The following is a 9,375-nucleotide window of genomic DNA, read 5'->3' on the forward strand; positions in this document are numbered from 1 at the left end:
CCTCCAAGCTCACTGGAGCACTTAGCTGTGGAGGGGCAGGGAGTGGCCGTCTCAGCAGCTCACTGAGATGGCTATCAGTCCAGGGCCCTGGTGGCTCCCCGACTCCAAGAGTCAGGACTGATATTGGTGACATCAGACCACTTTCTGCTGAAAATGGGTCACGGGAGTCCAAATGAATTACACACTCCTGTGACCCATAGGAGGAGAAGCCCAGCCAAACAAGCTCAGGCTGGACTTATCCTTCAACTTTTGTGTATCAAGATGTTCTCCAAATGTATGAGGTTGAGAGATAATGTCACAATCTCCATGTTGTCCAGTCAGAGAGCGCTTTGCATTGTTGGAAAAAAAATGCAAGTTGTTCTGTGAATGGCACTTATGCCGAGCGAGCGAGCCCACGTTCACTACGCAACAGGGCAGCAGCTCAGCAAGACCTGGGAAGACAGCGATGATTACTATAGTATTGGTTACTACTACAGCGATTCTCTGCTTCCACAGGGGTCCAGCAGGTATGGCATAGTTACATTAGTCCAACAAGGCCTTTGGCTTTAACATATTAAAGGTTTGTTATTTTTATTTTATTTTTTTTTAACATCAAACATGTTATACTTAACTGCTCTGTGCATGGAGCAGCCCTGAACCTCTTCTTCTCAGGTCCCCCACCAGCGCTCCTGGCCGCTCCCTCTTACTTAGTGCCTCCATAGTAAGCAGCTTGCTATGGGGGCACCCAAGCAGGCTTGTTCCCGAGCAGCTGCACCATGTGTCCATTCGCACACAGAGCACGGCTCAGCTCCACTCCCTCATTGGCTCACTAGCTGTTATTGACAATTGCCAATGGCTCCCGCTACTGTCTCATGAGGAGGGAAAGACCCAGGAGAGCCAAGGCGCTCATGTGTATTGCTGGACAGAGATTGGGGCTTGGGCAAGTATTATGGGGGGGGGGGGGGGTGGCTGCTGCATATAGTTTTTTTTTTTACCTTTATGTATAGCATTGTTAGAGTCCACGTACGCTGGGCTAAAAAAATATTAAAAAAAAAAAAAGCCAGTTCTTTTGGCAGAAAAAAAAAAAAAACCTCACATAGAGTGATTTTGTATGAGAGTTTAGGAGCAATTATTCTTTTTGCTAGCAAACTCCTTTGGACACAGCTGATCACAGAACGAGGTAAAGGGCCAATCACAGCTACCCTTTACCACGTGATCAGCTGTGTCCAATCACAGCTCATCACATGTAAATAAATGCATTTACTTTCCTCAGCACTAACACTGTCTGAGGAAAGGAAAGCCGATAGCTGGCAATCCTGTGACAGGGCAAACTAAGGCTCCTTTCACATGGGGTGGATCAGTAATTATCCTCCCCGTGGATACCCGCTTGCACAGCGGGGATCGCCGGAGCGATCTCCGCTGAGCAGGCAGAGGACAGATCCGTCTCTGCACACTGCGCAGGGACGGACCTGTCACAGCGCCGCCCTCCCCTATGGGAGATCGGGTGACGACGGACCGCAGTGTCCGTCGTCACCCGATCCGATGACGGATGGAAAAATTGCCTTTTCCTCCGTCATACTTTTTAGGATCGGAGCGGCTCGGATATTAGCGGACATGTCACCACTGACATCCGACACTCCATAGAGCTCTATGGAGCATCCGTTCAGGTCCGGCTGAAAAACTGACAGGCGGACCTGAACAGATCGTCCATGTGAAAGGGGCCTTACACTGATAGTCAGGGCACTGATCATCAGTGCTGCCGCCTCATCAGCACACATCAGTGAAGAAAAAAAAAAAAAAAAAGGAAGGAAGAAGATTACCTATTTGCTAAATTTTATAAACAGAAACTAAGGTTGGCCATACAGTATACAATTTTCTTGTACAACTTTCCTTTAGATTTACCAAGACCATATAATATGAGTTCAGACCTAAACACTTTCAAATTTGTATGCATTCGTGCATGCCCTTGTACTACACAGTTATAGGCAAGTCTAAAGAAAATGTCATTAATTATAACATTGTATAATGTATGGCCAGGTTAGGAAAGGTTTTTTCCCCAAAAAATTTTCAGTCTTTTTCTATTTGTTTAGCAAAAAATATTAAACCCAGTGGTGATTAAATACCACTAAAAGGAAGCTCTGTCGCAAAACAATGATAAAAAATTTCAGGATGGGTACAGTGTTGCATGACTGCACAATTGTCAGTCTTAAGCCTCATACACACGAATGGAGTTGAAACAAAAGTTTCCCGTGGATTTCTGTACAAAGGGCATTGGCTCTGAACTTTTTAAGCATACCCACGATTGGACTTTTTTTAACCAACTTTCACCAAATCATGTGGTTTTTCTGCTCTTTACCACCACCTTTGGTCAACTTCTGTATTGTCTGATCTTTTGCATTGGTTCTGAGCATGCGTGTTTGTTAAGTCCGATGGTTTTCTGTACACACGATCGGACTTTGCGTTATCGGACTTATGTTGTCAAAAAGCTTGTCTGTTCACGCAGCCAACATTTGTCCAAAGAAAACTGAAAAAGTTTGTCTGATGGAGCGTACACACGGTTGGATGTTGCCTTAAAACAGCCAATTTGCATTTTTGTTGTCAAAAAATCCGATCATGTGTACAGGCCTAAAGACTAACTGCACTGAAAGCTGAAAATTGGTCTGGGTAGGAAGGGGGTAAGAGTTCCTGGTAGGCAAGCGATTAAAATATGCCTCCAAACGTTCTGATGTGCATGGACAGATAGGATAACATTGCACTGCTTCTACAAGCAAAACACAAGCAGCATTTTTAAGCCTTAATTCACATTGACGCAAATTTGGCATGTCAAATTGGCAGCAATGGCACAGTTCGAAGCGGTACGGCGCTGCACCGATTCCCAAAAGTAGTTTCTGTACTACTTTTGGCAACTTTGGGGTGCAATTTGTTCAGACATCTGTGCAGAAACCCCCACAGATGTCTCTGAAATCGCCCCCAAAGTCGGGGCTGACATGCAGGATTGAAATGGTGTTAGTTCAGCTGAACTCACACGATTTTATTCCCACTGTCAGTGTGAACCTAGGCAGGCTTAAGCTTGCTTCAAGCCAAAACATGAGTACTGAATCCAAATTATGCCAGGCAATCAGAATTTTCAGAAATATAGGTCAGCAATGATACCTCCATTTTTGCCCATGTCAGATTTCTTTTAATCCTATGAACATTTGTAATGCTATAGAAATAAACTTTACAAAAAAGCAGCAAACTTTGGCCAAAAAACTAATTGAATGGATTTTCCTTTGTATATTAGTATTCGTTGTTTTCAATGACATGAAGGTATGCAACACTCAAAAAAAAATAAAAAAAGGAAACGCAATGCCAGCTTAGACCCTCCCAATTTTTCCTACAATTAGAAACACATTGGTGGAAAAAGAAACCAAGAAAATCCATTCAAAGAGCAGAAGAAAAAAAAAGGGGAGGAAGGAGGAGGTGTGTGCAGATACTGCTGAGAGAACGCCGCTGATATGAGGACTGCCGGAATCAGGAACACCTTAAATTTCAGACGCTGCCTTTAATGCAGCAAAGCACAGACAGGCCTTCATTGTGTGCCAGAGCCGGGCTTTGTATTACCTGCAGAAACAGCGCACGCACAGCCAGGACTGCTGCAACGAACGCAACTATTAAACAGCATACAACAGACACTAACAGCCTTGATCACACAGATTCCCACAGCAATAAGTACATGTAAAAGTAGTCCAAAGTTGAATCAATTAGCACAGATGTAGAGATTTTCTCCCAGCAAGAAAGTTGTACATGCGTGCAAGATATTTAATATTCTCACCAGGATAAATTCAGATTTTAAACAAAAAACACCTTCTTAGCACAATACAAACAAAACTAGGTTATAACCACAAGTACATTTCTAGCTCCAAATTAGAAAACAATGCATATTTTAAGGAAGTTAAAACATAACTAAACACAAATCTAAACCATAAACACTAGCAAGATAAAACAACTTCCTCCTGTCACTGGTGACCTTATTATAACCCCAAATAATCAGGTTATGTGAGGTCAGACAACCATCCGGAAGAATATTACCCTGACAAAAATCACCTAGGTCACGGTTGAGCTTTGTGATGTCACAATTTTTTCCCATCCTTACCCCAAGACCTCAAATACAGTTTTTCCTCTGCATTTCTATGTGAAATATAAAATAAATAATAATACTCTCTCATACAAAAATCAAAGATCTGCAAGTTTGGCACCCCAATTCTGGAACTCTGTCAAAAGCACCAACTTTTCTGTTTTCAATGCAAAATAATTCTCCACATAGGGCCGATTCACACCAGGTGTACAAGGGTGATGCTTTGCATTGTTACACTACAAGGCACTGCTTACTTTTTCTATTTACTTTATTGAAGGGTCACAAAATAAGATTTCATTTAATCCTTGCACCACAATGCTGCAGTGCAGCAAGTTTTCCTGTAGAGAAATGCAGCGGCCTGTTACACTTCAGCAGTCAACACAAGAGGAATGCTAACATTGTCTATGAGGTCCATTCACAACTAGGCAATACACGTCATATACATGACCTGGAAAGAGGTGCAGGAGATTCTTTTGGTGCAACATGGTGCATTTTTGACCAATTAGGCCAGACACTTTGATCGCATTATTTGCAGTGGGGCAAAGCCAACTGTTGTGAGACACTATTCCCAGGGGCACAGCTATATAATACCCCCCCCCCCCCCACATTGTGTATCTGAAATTAAGATATGAATAATCAGATTAATCGTTTTATTTTGTCCAGGTAAAACATGAAACCAATTTGATAACAGACCTCCACTATCAGACCAGAGGGAATATATTGGAGATCTATATATCCAATTACTATAATTTAGGACTCGCATTTCCCTCCTGTTTCCAGAAATCAGCCTGGATTCTGCTTTTTTTTTTTATTACACAAGAAACAGTTTTTACAGCCAACGTCATAACATACAAGAACATTATTGTAGATTCCTCACAATAATAATAATGAGCGTTATTGTCAATGTATAAAGACAATGAAAATGTTATGTGATTTCATTCAATGGCAATACAGTATTATAACTGTTATTTTAGATAAAGATAAATATTTGATAAAGAAGGCAGAATGAGTCACAAAACAATTGCCCCATATTCAGGGACGAAAAGCACATTTGGATTTAATATTACGTAAATTCAACTAAATCTCACACAACCATCAGAACGTTAATGTCATTTTGAAAAATAATTTCCAATATTTTTAATCTGCAGCTGTCAGGAAAAGTATAGCTAGTGATCCTGTCATGAAAGTCCTTTGTTCCTATCTTTCGGTGACAGCACTCTGTCCCCACCTCTCCATTGTATTCCAGCATTGTCAGCCTGTCATACACTCTCCAATGCCCTTGTCAGCATCAGCTAACCTGTCCTAGGCAAGCCACATGCACCAATCAATAAAAAAAAAAAAAAAAAAAAAAAAAAGTTGGAAAGTTGCTACAAAGAGGACGCAGACGATCAGCAGCATTAAGATACAACATAGGAAAAAAAAAAAAAGGCAAAAACACTTTTATAATTAAAAATTACTTATTCATATGAGGTTTACATGTACTTTGTAAAGTGTGTCTAAGGTAATAAAGCAATGCAGCCATGAAGGGCAATAGAAGTACAAACACTGCAATGGTTACAGGAGCAGAAAATCCCCCTGTGCTGCTTATCTACACGTCCTGTTTTCAGGGTGTGCTCCTAGAGAGCTAGAAGAATTGGGGGGGGGCATTTTCTTACTTATTTATGCACTGTACAGAATCTGTGGGCCCCTCCTGCACTATAGCTCTATACAGGGTGATTTTGATGACTGAGGGCCCTTCTTGCACTATGGTTCTAGGGATGCAGGGTCCATCTGATAACAGGGGGCACCTTCCTCACTATGGCTCTAGGGGTGCAAAGTACATCTGACTGACCCCCTATAAAGATGTTTAGGGGCCCCTCCAGTACTATAACTCTAGGTGTATAGGGTCCATCTTATGTCTGGGGGCAACTCCTGCACTATGGCTCTATGCAGGGTCCATCTGATATGTGGGGGGCCCTTTTGCACTATGCAGGGTCTGATAGCTGGGGCCCCTCCTGCACTACAGTTTCATGCAGGGTCCCTTTGATGTCTGGGGACTGCTCTTGAACTATGGCGCTATGCAGGGTCTGATGTTTGGGGCGCCCCTCCTGCAATGTGTCTCTATGCAGGGTCCATCTGGCAATATGTGTCTATGCAGAGTCCATATCGGGGCTCATTCTGCATTATATCTCTATGCGGGGTCTGATATATGGGGCCCCTCCTGCACTGTGTATTTATGCAGAGTCTGAAATGTGGGGCCCCTCCTGCACTGTCTCTGTGCAGGCTCTGATATATGGGGGACCCTCCTGTACGATGTCTCTATGCAGAGTTTGATATATGGAGCCCCTCATGCACTGTCTCTATGCAGAGTATGATATATGGAGCCCCTGCTGCACTGTGTATTTATGCAGAGTCTGAAATGTGGTGCCCCTCCTGCACTTTCTCTGATATGTGAGGCCCCTTCTGCACTGTCTCTGTGCAGGCTCTGATATATGGGGGTCCCTCCTGCACTGTCTCTGTGCAGAGTCTGATATATGGGGGTCCCTCCTGCACTGTCTCTATGCAGAGTCTGATATATGGGGGTCCCCCCTGCACTGTCTCTGTGCAGGCTCTGATATATGGGGGTCCCTCCAGCACTGTCTCTGTGCAGGCTCTGATATATGGGGGTCCCTCCTGCACTGTCTCTATGCAGAGTCTGATATATGGGGGTCCCTCCTGCACTGTCTCTATGCAGAGTCTGATATATGGGGGTCCCTCCTGCACTGTCTCTGTGCAGGCTCTGATATATGGGGGTCCCTCCTGCACTGTCTCTGTGCAGGCTCTGATATATGGGGGTCCCTCCTGCACTGTCTCTGTGCAGGCTCTGATATATGGGGGTCCCTCCTGCACTGTCTCTGTGCAGGCTGTGATATATGGGGGTCCCTCCTGCACTGTCTCTATGTAGAGTCTGATATATGGGGGTCCCTCCTGCACTGTCTCTATGCAGAGTCTGATATATGGGGGTCCCTCCTGCACTGTCACTCTGCAGAGTCTATATGGGGGTCCCTCCTGCACTGTCACTCTGCAGAGTCTGATATATGGGGGTCCCTCCTTCACTGTCACTCTGCAGAGTCTGATATATGGGGGTCCCTCCTGCACTGTCTGATATATGTGGGGCCCCTCCTGCACTATGTCTCTGTGCAGGCTCCTATATGTGGGGCCCCCTGCACTATGTCTCTGTGCAGGCTCCCATATGTGCCCCCGGGTGTCAGCACACATGTGTTGGTCTGTGCAGAGGAGTGAGGCCGGTGAGATAAGTGTTCCGGCCCGGGGCCCCTCTCTCCTCAGGCTGCCTCTATTGATTGTAGAGTGGGGCCCAGGCCCCGGACCGCTCACTCCTCCCCATCCGCCTTAAAGGCGCAGGGAGGCTCCTCCAGTGTCCCCGGCCAGGCCCGGCCCGCCACTCAGGCCCTCGGTACAGGCCAGCGATGAAGAAAGATGTCGGCAGTCCGACTGCCATTAACCCCGCCGCTGCCAAACCCCCCGGCCCTTAAGGCGGCACGGCCTTCTTTCCCCCCTCCTTCACCCACCGCAGCCCGCCGCCCAGACACACACCGGATCAGGGGAAGGGGTGACGCGGCTCTACTCACCGGATCTATATTCTTAGTTAACGGTTCCCCTTTAAGCGGCGGTGGCGGACGCCCTCCCCTGTGATTCCTCCGCTCCTCCTCCCTCCCTCTCACTTACCGGCTCTCCATCCGCCTCCCTCCGCAGGTCCCGCACACCCACAATGCACCGCGCTCAGCACACGCACACCCTCATTTCTACTTTATGATCAGACAGGAGGCGGCAGTCAGTGTGTCCGCTCACACCGATAACACCGGTCTCTCTTTGTGTGTGAGGGCCCCGGACATGAGGGGACACCTGACTGGGACAAGGACGGACACCCCCCCCCTCATTGGAATGGGGAGTTATTGAATGGAAGAACCGAGTACTACATGTTATAATATATAATAAACTACAACTATGGACAGTGTGCACACAATTACCACACAAACACAGCAAACTGCCTTATTTAAAGTGCAACTTCACCCATTTTATCCAGCTCCTCTCTCCCCTCATATACACAAATATATATATATATATATATATAAATATATATATATATATATATATATATATATTCTTACCTAGTTTCTCAAAATTTCGATCCGCGTTCTGCGTGTAGGGGCTCATTCTTTTCAGTGGGATGCTCTACCCCCCCCCCCCCAAAATGTCACTAAAATAATCTCTGACGCTTTCAAACGCTCTGCACCAAGCCTCAGAGTGCCGCAGCCCTGTAGTTTGTTTGGCATTCATGAGAACGCCAATATGTGGGGGGGGGGGGGGTGCCTTTAACAATTAAGGGCCCATTTACACTATGTGTGCAGTTCCATGTGGAAAAACGCAGGTAACGGCAATGACGCACAGAAAACAATAGCTTTCTATGTGTTATGTTCACACCAGAACGCTGTTTCTCTGCGTTCCTTAGCAGTGCGATTTTATGCAACAGGTTTGCATAATATCGCAACATAGATAAATGTGTCAAAATGTACCTCTCACTCACAGCCATAGCTCAGAGGAATCATGCCTTTGAAAAAAAATATATGCAGAAAAACACATGAAAACGCAACAAATGCAATGCACTGCAGGCACGTTTTTATGTGTGTTGTAGTGTGAATGGGCCCCAATGTCACCCTCACACTTCTGCAAAAGAGCAGCATGTTTTCTCTGCGAGTCTGAAATGGGGGGTGTAATGGTGGGGAATGCATGCGTGATTTTGCTTGCCACCCCATGAACTTTAAAGTGATTGTAAACCCTCCTGAAAAAAATAAATAAACACCCTGCAACATAAAGGCATAACGAGCTAGTATGCATAACATTATGAATTACTTATCCAAGAATGAAGCCCTCGCAGCCGTCCTCATCTCCCCCTCCGGCCGGCGACATCTATCCCAGAGGTTACTTCCGGGTATCTCGTCTCCGGCGCTGTGATTGTCCGGAGCCGCGATGATGTCACTCCCGCGCATGCACGGGAGTCACCGGGAACAGCACAGTACAACTGAAGCAGCGGTACGTACGAGCCATTGCTTCAGTTGGCTTAAGTGCACATGTGCCACATGACGTCAGTACATGCAAATACAGGGATATCTCCTAAACCGTGCAGGTTTAGGAGATATCCAGTGCAGCTACAGGTAACCCTAATTATAGGCTTGCCTGTAGTTTAAAGTGGCTGTAAAGAGTTTACAACCACTTTAATGGCATCTCAGTCTTAGTCCGTA

General features: G+C 45.5%; 1 protein-coding gene across 2 annotated transcripts in view; it reads right to left on the reverse strand.

Annotated features, from left to right (window-relative positions):
• The window catches only part of SEPHS1 (selenophosphate synthetase 1), a 94,848-nt gene extending 86,896 nt beyond the window's left edge, over positions 1-7,952 (reverse strand). The window contains exon 1 of one of the 2 annotated variants that reach the window (XM_077472473.1): positions 7,802-7,952. The gene's annotated coding sequence lies outside the window, so the exon portion shown is untranslated. Of the gene's footprint in view, positions 1-7,704 lie in introns of both variants that reach the window. The other variant, XM_077472472.1, reaches the window with a different exon arrangement.
• Between the last annotated feature and the right edge of the window lie 1,423 nt (positions 7,953-9,375).

Source organism: Lithobates pipiens, unplaced genomic scaffold (genome assembly GCF_037356315.1).
Source record: "Lithobates pipiens isolate NorthernLeopardFrog02 unplaced genomic scaffold, aLitPip1_a1.2 Scaffold_8, whole genome shotgun sequence".
Taxonomy (NCBI): domain Eukaryota; kingdom Metazoa; phylum Chordata; class Amphibia; order Anura; family Ranidae; genus Lithobates; species Lithobates pipiens.